At 36.4% G+C, this 11,680-nt stretch overlaps 1 non-coding gene across 1 annotated transcript; it reads left to right on the top strand.

Annotated features, from left to right (window-relative positions):
• Nucleotides 1-11,481: 11,481 nt before the first annotated feature.
• Nucleotides 11,482-11,588, top strand: LOC120293038. The gene has a single exon (XR_005550697.1). It is a non-coding gene; the product is annotated as a small nucleolar RNA R71 (small nucleolar RNA).
• Nucleotides 11,589-11,680: the final 92 nt, after the last annotated feature.

Genomic DNA, 11,680 nt, shown 5'->3' with positions numbered 1-11,680 from the left:
TTTACCCATCTAATCCTAAACCTAAAGGGGCATTCGTGATTAAAACGTATCATTGTTGAAATATAAAATGCATAATTGAAATACGGAAAGTAAGAAGATAAGAATGATAAGAAATGAATGATATATTATTCACCAAACACATGGCAAGCACAAATCACATGTCGCATGAAACTGTGAGGTTTTGACATCTAGGGTGAGGGTGCTAAAGACTCAAGGTCCCCATCCCAAAGGATAAAAATAGTTTACCCACCTATACTATCGTCGATTAATGTTATTTTTATCGATTGGTGAGTGGGTTTATATAGGTAATGGATTACCACAAGTATTCACTTGCAGATTCCACCCATAAACCCTCCTAAGGTTTCAAATTGGGCAATCAGGTTTTTAGACCACGGTTGTATGTGCGGTGTCATGCTAAAGCTTGTAAACATACGTTTAAACATAAATATTCAGCACTTTAATATAAACTCTCATACATTCATACATCCTTACTCCACCTACAAAACAAAAGGTTTACAAGCACGCCTTCTCTTATAACTTCCACCTATAAGACCATTTAACACGAGGTTAGCGACTAATATGATTTTCCATGCGACTTTGACATGCAAGCGATCCTACACAAGATACGTTTAGTTAAAAAACAACAACCATTTTTAAATGGCTTCAAGTCCTCTTAACCTAGTAACCAGTCCTCAGTAGAGTTGCCAAGCCTGTCGCAACTCGATCTCATCACCCTCGATCCCTCTCACGAGGAAAAGAAAATGGGGGAAAATGTTGGGTTTAGGGATACTCAATCATGAGAGTTCCCTCACGGCTTGCGTTCCAAAAGACGTCATCACCTCGCCTTTCGAGTCAAGCCTCTCGTGAGTTCCCTCCACAAAATTGTAAGCTCTCCCAAGCTCGTAGCCTACGTGACAACGGAGTGTCGCGATACATATCCACACGTGCGACACAGCTCAGGAGAAGAGATTGGGTGTGGATATTGAATTTAAAGGTACCTTTACCATGGTAGCCCTCTCGAATACGCTTCGCCCATAAAGATGGCATCACTTCATTGTTTGGGGTACTCCCGCATCAAGTATACTAAACTACAATGAGTTTCACTTAAACTCATATCTCGCACAACGGGTTCATTTATATGGTCTAGTTGTTTATAACAACCTAAAAATAAGATGGGAGTTACCACTAGCCTCGTTTTTGGTGGTTGGCTAGAAACCCAATCGAGGGTCAAGAGTGTTCCCTTGATTCCTATCCAACTAGATATGTAGGTCCAGGGACTTGAGTTACGCCAATATTTCTATTAGTGCCCTTTCAATACCTAAACAGTATGTTGTGTTTACTTAACGTGTCCATGCATTTCTTCTTACATTTTCGAGATTGTTGGTCCTAAACTAAATGATCATGTGTGGTTGATCGTTTTCATACTAATCTATTTCTAAGGAAAATGAGAAAAGAAAGCAATCAACGAAATTGAAATTATGAAACGGTAAGTAAACAATTAAGGAAAGCTGTAATCTACCATGCAATCCTAGAAAATACAAAAATGAAAAACAATTTAAAAAGATAAGGAGAAAAGAGAACCCACAACTCATCGGGCTTTATACAAAAAAAAAACCCGAGACATATATCGGGAAATGAATAGTACATGGTAATGGTCGGAATGGACATCAACCTCCACCGTCTTTGCGCTTTCTCCACCTTTGGGGTTCTAATCTAAACCTAGTCTAAGAAATCTATAACTAAGTGCATACGATAGAAAGAGACAAACATACACATCAAAATAGACAAAAAATCACTTAAAGAAAGTTCAATGTGAAAATTAGATTTTAGAGCCTTGGGGTCAGCCTTTGTTATGACAGCCTGAATTTTCAGAATTTATTTTCAATTAAATAAATTGGGCATTTCGTCGACACGCCGATAGTGCTATACTCTGAGCTAATCACTCACGAGATAACTGGTTTATCTAGGGAAGCAATTAAAGAATCTAAATGAAATGGACTTAAGAATTCGATCAAGAATCAACTGCTCGACCGTGTTGGTTTGCAAAGGTCATTATGACACTGTCAGAAATCGATCAGAGATCGAAGATATGTCGATTTGACTGAGATATGTGATCAGAGTGTGGGTGATTTCACCTAATTGCATAATACTTGTCGATCGACACTAGATCGATTTTTTTTATCGTTTTGGTACCTAGTGCCTGTAATTGAAATCTCGAGATTTTCACGACAACCGAGAGTCATCAATATGTCAAAAATGTACATTGTGACTCGAGATAAATTGATCACGGGTCAATTGCACCAAAAATTCTAAAAGTTACCCAGTAGACTAAGTTACGCTAAAAGCGCGCCGAATTAAAATTAACCGCAAATTTGAACCCGATTTTAGAAATTGAAAGTTCTATCGTGTCACGAGCTATTTTAGGAACGTCGACTCATCCTCAGAAGAATTTTTAGAGATTCCGGGATTTTTACGGAAAACCGTTTCGGACGTTGCAGAAAATTAGCAGAAATTCAAATGAGCTCAATTGAAGGGAATTTGGACTTCCAAGTTGAGCCTTTGGGTATTGGGGACTTGCAGAAACTTGTTCGAGATTTTCTTCAACGAAATTGGACCTCGATTTGGACAATTGGAGAGGAAATTAAAGCTTACATAGTGGAATTCAAAATTAAGCATAAGGCTGAAAATTGGGACTTCAATTTGGTTTAATTTTGGAAAACCTACTCAAGAAATAATTAGAAGGGGACAAGGCATTCAATACACGGGATAATTATTGACTTTAAGCCTTGTTCCAATCCTCTTGAGCAAGAAATCCAACTGCCTTTCCCTTTGTCTCTCTCTCTCTCTCTCTCTCTCTCTCTCTCCACCAGCCATTTTGTTCATTTCCCTTGGACGAGCTACTTCTATTTTTCTTCTCAATTTGTTGCCTCGAAGACTATCAACCTCCTCCATTTTGTTTCCCCTCCACTGAACGCTAGCCATCTGCCCGAAGCCCTGCTAGCGAAGCCCACCATCATTTGTTTCATTCCACTGAGCAGTCTAGCATCTTTGTCCATGTCTTGCTAGCAACTCCTTGCTGCTTCTTTATTTAGTCAACCATCTTCAACAAAGACCGAGCAGCTTCCCACTGAAGAATTCCACCGAAGGCACAAATAGCTTCGGCCATGTCCGCACATTGTCAACACCCATGCAGCTCTCCACCGAAGACTCACGTTTCCTCCACTCCATCAACCGTGTTCGAAGCTGCTCGTCCCAGTCAACTCAGCAGATTTCCCCAGCATCTTCGTGCCCTTCATCCACCGGTTCTCCTCCACCTCCAGCCCACACAAATCCCAGCAACAATCCACACATTATACTGTAGTTCAATCCACGCAATATGTTTGGCCAAGTCCAACCCGTGAGCAAGTAGCCCACATAATTGTTCATTGGCCCAACAGCTCGCAATTGAAGCCCAGCTGCAGTAAGCCCAGTTCAATTTTTCAGCCTTGGGTCCAGCCCATTCAAAGTTCGCTTCAGCCTAATTTTGGCCCAACCCAACTCAAAAAAAATCTCATATTGGCTAAGATTTGTTGGGCCAATTTCAGGCCCGGTCCAAGCCCGTGGGTATCATCGCGAGCCCAAGTTCAGCCGTCGTTGCACCGTTGTCGCGGTAAATCGGTTTCCGCAATAAACCGGTGAGTTTATGCACTAAACTCTTCTTAGTATATTAATGACGTTTAAGGGGTGTTTAGATTTAATTAATTATGAATTAGGTGGTTAGTTAGATTAAATTAGTGATGTAATTATTCAATTATGCATGTTAGGTGGTTAGAGTAGATTCAGTGAGACTTAGATAAATTATGCTATTTATTTAGAAGGGTTTGGGAAATTTCCGGGCCTATATCAGTATTTACTTTAGCAATTTTGGCCTAGGTTAGTGTTAATGGTAATTAATTGTGATTATTTAATTAATTTTGATCATTATTTAATTATTAATTATTTTTCGGAAATTAGACCAAGATAGTCAATGACCATAATTTCATGCTGATTGCAATGGTGTGATTGATTTATTTAATTGAGTGCTATATTGTGTAATTTGAATTAAAGTTGTAATTTTGGGAATTTATCCCAAAATTGTATAATTTCTTTAATTAATTAAAAATTACCGGGCGTCGATTTACAACGCCGAAAATGTTTTCATACTCTGTATAAATAGTGAGATTTTTTAAAGTAAAGATATGATATTTTTGGCTTAGGTTGACCGTGTACTCACACATGATTATTTTTATCAGGTACATTTTAATACAGTGGAATTAGGCCAAGTTGGGTATTTAATTGAGGAATTGATGTACAAAGCATAAGATCCTTGGCCAAGAGTAATGTATCCTGGTGCAACTTCGGGGGAACATTAATACCATTATAGATCTTTAGCAATTTCGGTGAGCACTTTTGATATCAGCTTCGGCGAGCATTATAGTTACCTAGCAGCTTCGGTGAGCAAATTTTAGACATCAGCTTTGGGGAGCAATTATATATGAATATATCTATTTCAGCTTAGGTGAGTAGTGTTCGAATCTACAGAATTTATAGATGGCACCAATGACATGGAGTTGAATGAGTCGATTGATTGATGATTGATTTGAATTGAATTCATTGAATTGTTTAATCGAGTATTTGAATTATACAAACGTGTAGGAAGGATCTGAGGTGAAGGTAAACCTTCTGACTCGTGTTTGTGTTTAGGTGGCCCTTGAGGCGTATTAGCCTCCTAACCGAGGTTTAGAGTGTGAACACGCTGAGATTTATATCTCACCCCATCGTGCGCTTAAATTTTCAGGGTCGTTGAGTGGAGGACCTGGAGCCGAGAGGAGATGATCTGAAGTGTAGGTCGGTTAGGACCGCTTTTTTTGGAAAGCCAATTTTTGTAGTCTTTTGGTCATAGATCTTGTACATGACTCTATGTGAATATAAAAGCGTGTTTGTTTGTGAATCGATTGTCCTGCTTTTCTATCTCGAGATTATTACAGTCAAGGGATTTATTTTCGCTTTTGCATGTGCAATAAAACTAAAAGGGTCAGCGACTCGTCCTGGGAAGTCAGAAAATATTATCGACCAGAGAGGGATGGTCACGCACTCGAGGTTCAGGGCGTAACATTTGTCTTTCATGTGTGGGTCCCACTAAGACACCTACCTAATCCATTTTTGTGACTTATAACCATTATCGACCAATTGTGTTCTCACATGGTCAATAACATTTATAGGTCTCATAACCAAGCATTCTATGTGATCCTAGGGTTTTTCCTCGATATCATGCATCAATTCTAACATTTATAGGTCTTTTGGACCTTGTTTCCTAACTAATCAAGCAAGAAAGTGAACTGTTGACGGGTCACTTAGGCTTTGCATGGTAACATTTCTATTCCTTAGGATTTCTATTCTTTTCTTCCACGGAACAAAAAAAGAACAAAAATCTGTTTAGTAAACTTTTGTTCCCGGAAATAGATTTGGAGTAGAAACGAGAAACAAAAAAAAGTTACTTCTTGTTCTCAGGAACAATTTCTAGAAATAAGCCAATTTCTAGAATAGTTTCTTCGCCGGTGGCTAGCGGTCGGCGGCGGCCGATGGGCTATGCGGTGGCGGTTAGCGGTGATGGTTGATGGCCAACAGTCGTGCAATGGCGGCGGCGGGCGACGATGGGTGGTGATTGGCGATTCGTGAGCAAGAATAAAAAAAAAAATACAAAGAAGAAACTGTTTTGTACCAAACACATTTTTTTTTCTATTTCAAGAGTAGAAATTTTGTGTAGTTACTAAACACCTTATTTTACTCAGAAATGATTCCCCGGAGTAGAAATAAAAAAGAAGTATTTCTAAAAAGAAACTGTTTCCCAGCCAATAAGCGTTACCATGCACACCATTATTACCAAAAGCATGCGCCAATTGCAAGCGCATGCACTTTTAAATGAATGATGTGATTGTATGCATGGAGGGTACATGTGATGTTTCAAAGACATCTTTTGAAATCATGTAAGAAAAGTTTTGAAATAAAGTGACGTTTCGGCTATGAAAGACATTCAATTGTCAAGGCTAGCTCAGGATTTGCATAAATGCATTCACAAGCGTCGTAGGTATTTTGAATACAATTCAAATTGTAACTTACGCGATGTCAAATAACGATTTTAAAAAGATTTTAAAATATATAGGATTAAGGAATATCTAGGCTATGGAATATATTCAATTGCCAAGGCTAGCCTAGGGCTCGCATAAATGCACTTACAAGTATTACAGGCATTTTGAATATGGTCTACACCACGATTTTTCCTTAAGCCAAATCAAGCTTTGAAAAAGAATTTCTTAGAAATTGTTTTTAGGAAACATCACATATACCAATATATATATATATATATATATTAAAATTTATTTGAAAAGAAAATTTATCGAAAATCATTTAACAATGAATATCGAGGTATTTAGAGTGACTTTTATGAAGATAGAATGACCTTGGTTCATGTACAAACTAACCTAGAAAGTTTATCTAAACAATCGCAATCATGTTCACATAAGAAAATTTTAGAACAAGCATGTAAAAATAGCAAAATTGGGTAATACTTAATGACAATTTGGCGATGACAAAATTCCTTAATATTCACAACAAGATAACAAACAACTTTTGTGAAGAAAAATTTCCCGATGGAGCTACAAATGATTTTATAAAAATCAAACAACAAGCAATGGTATGTTATAAAATTGTCAAAATAGGATACCCAACCAATTTCACAAGGATTTTTCCTATTAAAACAAGTCTAAAAATCAGCAAATTTATACACAACATAGCCAACATGATGAAAAACAAGTTTTTTTAAGAGGTCAAGTACATAATCCTAATAGAAAAATGGAACTTAAATATCAAATGTCTATCCAAATAGGGGTCCAAATTGGATCCCATTTCCAGACTCTGATCTAGGTTTGAAAAAATGGAAAGTGGTCCAAACAATAAGTGATCTATATGAAATTGGTGGTATTGAAAACCTCTAAATGTGCCTTTCGCCTTCCTACAAAGGCTCGAGTCCAAACTAGGTCAAATTGGTACTTTAAGATCAAGATCTCTAAAAGAGTGCATGTAGGTAACTAAAAACCATAATGCAAACACACATTAATAAATCTCAAAACCATTCAAGTAATGCACAAATGGCATGAAAAAATCACATGTCATATAGAATTAGATGCAACAAACAATTAGGGTGATCATCTAACCCTAAATCGGCATGAGAAAATATCATAAAATTCGATGACAATATGAGATAATTCAAGATTCATGATTAAATGCTTGAGAGTTTCTAGATAAACATGTGCTCTTATGGCACACATTAATCATGCAAAATGACATTCAAATACAATGATGTGAACATGTATGCAAACCTTATAACATGTATTTTGAGTGTCAAGAAGACATTACCACAAAATTTAGTCTCTAAATGTCTCGAACAAGCATCGTAAGATGCATATATGGCAAGATTTCATTCTAGCATTGACTTCAGAAAACGTGCATGATTTCAGCCATTGCAAGACGTGCAAAAATCTTATGCAAAATCCTACATATAGAACATGCAATGATGAACATTTCTTGTTAAGGGTTCAAAACCTAAATGTAATCACATAAATCACAAAAAAAAATAAAAATGACAAGACATATATGCATAATTAGATTATGTACTATTGCAACACATTTTAACATTAATTTATGCAATCGACTCACTTGCTAGTGTCAAGATTTTGCAAAAAATACATCAATTGAATATATGTGTCATATATTTCAACTTTCATAGAATATTTGAGACCAAATATGTTCATTAGTAGACTCAATTTCATCAAAACAAAATTCGGATCAATGTAGAACATATTGCCCTATGTTCAAATATAAGTTATTTTGACCTAGTTAAGCATATCCAAAAATTCCAAAAAAGAAAATATAGAATATTCTCCACATACTTATTAGCAATATTTATGGAGGAAAGTTCCTCCAAAACTACACATAGAAATCAGTACAAAAAAGACAATATTAGAGATCAAAATATACTGACCCAGGCTTGGATCTGAGTAGATTTGACCTAGTTAAATACATCTAAAAATCACAAAAGAACTATAGAACATGCAACAAGACGATTTGGAACAAAACTTATAAGGCAATATTGTCAAAAAAATCATCAAAGGAGGCTACACAAATATAGTAAAATCTCATTTTGGAATAACAATGGAATTGAAAATCTACTTAAATTACTGCATAATCAAACGACACTCGATTGGGATGTGCAACCTATCGATTCAAAGCTCGAGGCGTGTATTATCTAGGCCTAATAGGACTCAAGTTGAAATGAGACCGTTTCAGACCTCATTTTGACTAAAATAATAGATTAGTCCTCAAGTTCATTATCCCCATTCAAGCTTTAGCAACTCATCATATGTATCCCCAATATTGAACCCTAGCCTCAATTGGCTAATTCGACCTCGCTTCACGACATTCGAGACCGAGAAATGACCCTTTGATGCAGTTTTTCTCGATTTTGATCGCGATCGAGTAGATTTTTCGTCAGAACTTTGATCAAATCTTCACGAACCTCCAAGGATCAGATCAAGATAGCAAGAAATAGCTTTGAGATGTGGTTAAACTGCTAGTTCAAGATCAAACCAAAACCGGTCCGATCAAACCGGCCTTTGTGCATTAGTGAGAGAAATCATTGACCATGGTAAGGTCAAAGAAGCAATCGATCGCCAGCGGTTAGGGACACTTGGGAGCACCGTCAGCCGCTGGTTTGGTCAAAAATAGAACCGGTCCCTCTTGGATTGATTTTGAAGTTTCCAAGGGAAATCGAGTTGCTGGACCGATGGGAAATCCACAACCATCTGCTGCTAGAACTTCCATCAAAAGGGAGGAAGGATGAGGCTCACCGCAGGGGCTGGCAATGCCTGGTGAGCCACCGATTCGATCCAACGGTCGAACTTTCAATTTCAAAGATTCCATCATGATCTCAAGGTGTCAGGTAATTGATCTAGTGGTTTTGATTTGCAAATACCCAAGCCAAAATCAAGAATTGCGTCAAAATGTCCAATTAGGGGTTAATTTGCAATTTGATGAAATTTGAGAATCAATCTATAAAATTTCAAAAAATTAAAGGTGTAGAAGTGAAATTGACATTAAAAGGATTCCAGAACTAATCGACAAAGATCAGGAACCAACCAGGCCCACCGGTAGCTAGTTAGACCAGCCAGATCAATTCGATCTAGTTCAACCAATTTTTGATTGGTTCTTAATTGGTTTGGGTTGGTTCTTGCCATTTTGCCTACTTAGAACCCTTGTGGGTCCAAAATTTATATAATTTGGTCCCTAAATGACCAAATTGAAAAAGATTTTTATCTTTTTTAAGAAAAAAAATTGGCCAATTAAGATACAATTAAGCTAATCAAATCTTATAACCATGATCGGGTCTTTTATTGGCCTAATTGAATGATTGTCATGAAAAACAACGGGCCAAAACCATAGGTGCTTTAAATTGTGCTTAAAGGGCTTAAATGGTCAAATTTGCAATTTAATAGGCAAAATTGTAAATTAACCAAAATTGAGTTCAATTAATGTCACAATTGCCCTATCTAATAAACTACTCATGTGCAAGATCACTCATCACCTTCAAATTGACCTTAAATTGAAGTGCTTGGGCTTATGTCAAAAATGAGTCTAGGCTGAATATCCGGGCTTATGTTAAACATGAGTCTAGGCTTAATATCCAAATTAGACCTAGATTCAAGAAATTAAATTACAACCATGAATGGGTCAATTTGAATTTTGTCAATTGAAGCTTAATTGCTTGATAAGTTCTTGTGTGAATTGGTTCAATTCAAATTGATAAGTTCTAGTGTGAATTTCTCAAAATCGATTTCGAATTTGGACTTCTCATAAGGAAATGAGTGAGAAACAATCGTCCGTTTGCAAGTTATGAATGATCAATCTTAGTCCCCTAATTAAGGCTTAAAATGACAATTCACGTTAAAACTCGGCAATTCGTGAAATTAAATGCATAGATGGATTTAAAATAGTCCGTAAACCAAAAGTCAAAGAAGGAACTACACCTAATTATGAAATTTTGATGACGCATCAACTAAAAATCAGGTGTCAACAAAAAGGTCGACCTAAGATAAATGATATCTCAAAATCTTCCTCCATATCAAGAACTATGAAATCTACGGGAAAGATGAAGTTGTCAACCTTTGCCAATACATCTTTCACAACACCTCTATAATATTTTATTGATCGATCAGCCAGTTGAAGTGAGACCATGGTTACTTTTACCTTGCCCAATCTTAATTTCTTGAAAACTAAAAAGTCATCAAACTAATGCTTGCACCTAAATTACACGATGCCTTTTCAAAGTGAAGATTCCTAATTCTTACATTTACCAAAAAAAAAGAAGTAAAACTCCATGGATCTTTTAACTTCTGAGGTAATTTGTTTTGTAGGATGGTTGAACACTCTTTAAAATTTTTGCAGAACTAGGTATCCGCACTAAGGCATTTGCAAAAGAAATGTAAGTGTGCAATTTTTTTTTTTAAATACATCAAGAGAAGATTGCTTATCTATTTTGTGCTGCCAGAGTCATTGAGGGAATGAAATTGGTAGTACATATGGCTTGAGATTATCTGGAAAATGTTTGCTCTTGCTAACCACCTTTGGTTGTTTATTGATGTTCTCTTCATTGTCTCTGAAAATCTCTTATTTGGCATCTTCTTCTCCCACTATTTTACCACTTTTCATGATTATAGCCTTTATGTTTTCAATTGGATTTTTCTTTATGTTGCTAGGTAAAGAACCATGTTGTCTCTTTGACATCATATTTGATGACTGACCTACTTGCATTTCTCAATTTCTAATTGAAGCTTCTTGATTTTGAAATCTCACATATGTGCTCTTGATGAAATTTGGTGACTATATCTTCCAGATTTGACTGTCTTTTTTTATTGTTTGAATCCTAGGGGTCTCGTCACATTCCGATCAATCCATGAAAGATTTGGATGATTGCGTCATCTCGGATTGTATGTGTTGGAGTAGAGATTATTCCGTGTCTTGTTAAGATTCCCACCAAAGTTACATTTGCGATAGGTTGTGAAAAAGGGTTACCTACCTGACATTCTATGCTAACATGTCCTCCACCACAAGAATCATATGTCAAATTCTAAATTTTCATGGACGAAACACTCATGTTATTTAGCTTTTTGTTGAGTGCTTCAAATTGTGCAGCAATTATAGCGAAAGCATCTACTTCATGAACTCCACTAGCTTTGCACATTGGTTGCCTCTCAGTAGGCCACCGATCACTATTGGATTCCATCTCTAATTGATTGTAGGTTTTCTTGTGTTTTATTATTTAGAGTTTCCCCTGTAGCTGCATTAATCATAGAACAGATATTTGTATTAGACCCATTATAAAAAGTATTTATTTGCACCTATATGGGTAATCCATGATGTGTGCATCTCCTAAGAAATTTCTCCAATCTTTTTCATGCTTCATACAAAGATTTATTACCCATCTACATAAAATTAGTAATATTGTTACGCATATTTGCACACTTTGTAGGTGGAAAGAACTTACCTAGAAATTTCTAAGCCATATCATTTCATGTAGTGATCGATCATATAGGAAGAGAAAAGAACC

This window comes from Eucalyptus grandis, chromosome 4 (assembly GCF_016545825.1).
Source record: "Eucalyptus grandis isolate ANBG69807.140 chromosome 4, ASM1654582v1, whole genome shotgun sequence".
NCBI classification, from domain to species: domain Eukaryota; kingdom Viridiplantae; phylum Streptophyta; class Magnoliopsida; order Myrtales; family Myrtaceae; genus Eucalyptus; species Eucalyptus grandis.
Note: the sequence above shows the minus strand (reverse complement) of the source record. Positions and strands in the feature narration are given on the sequence as shown.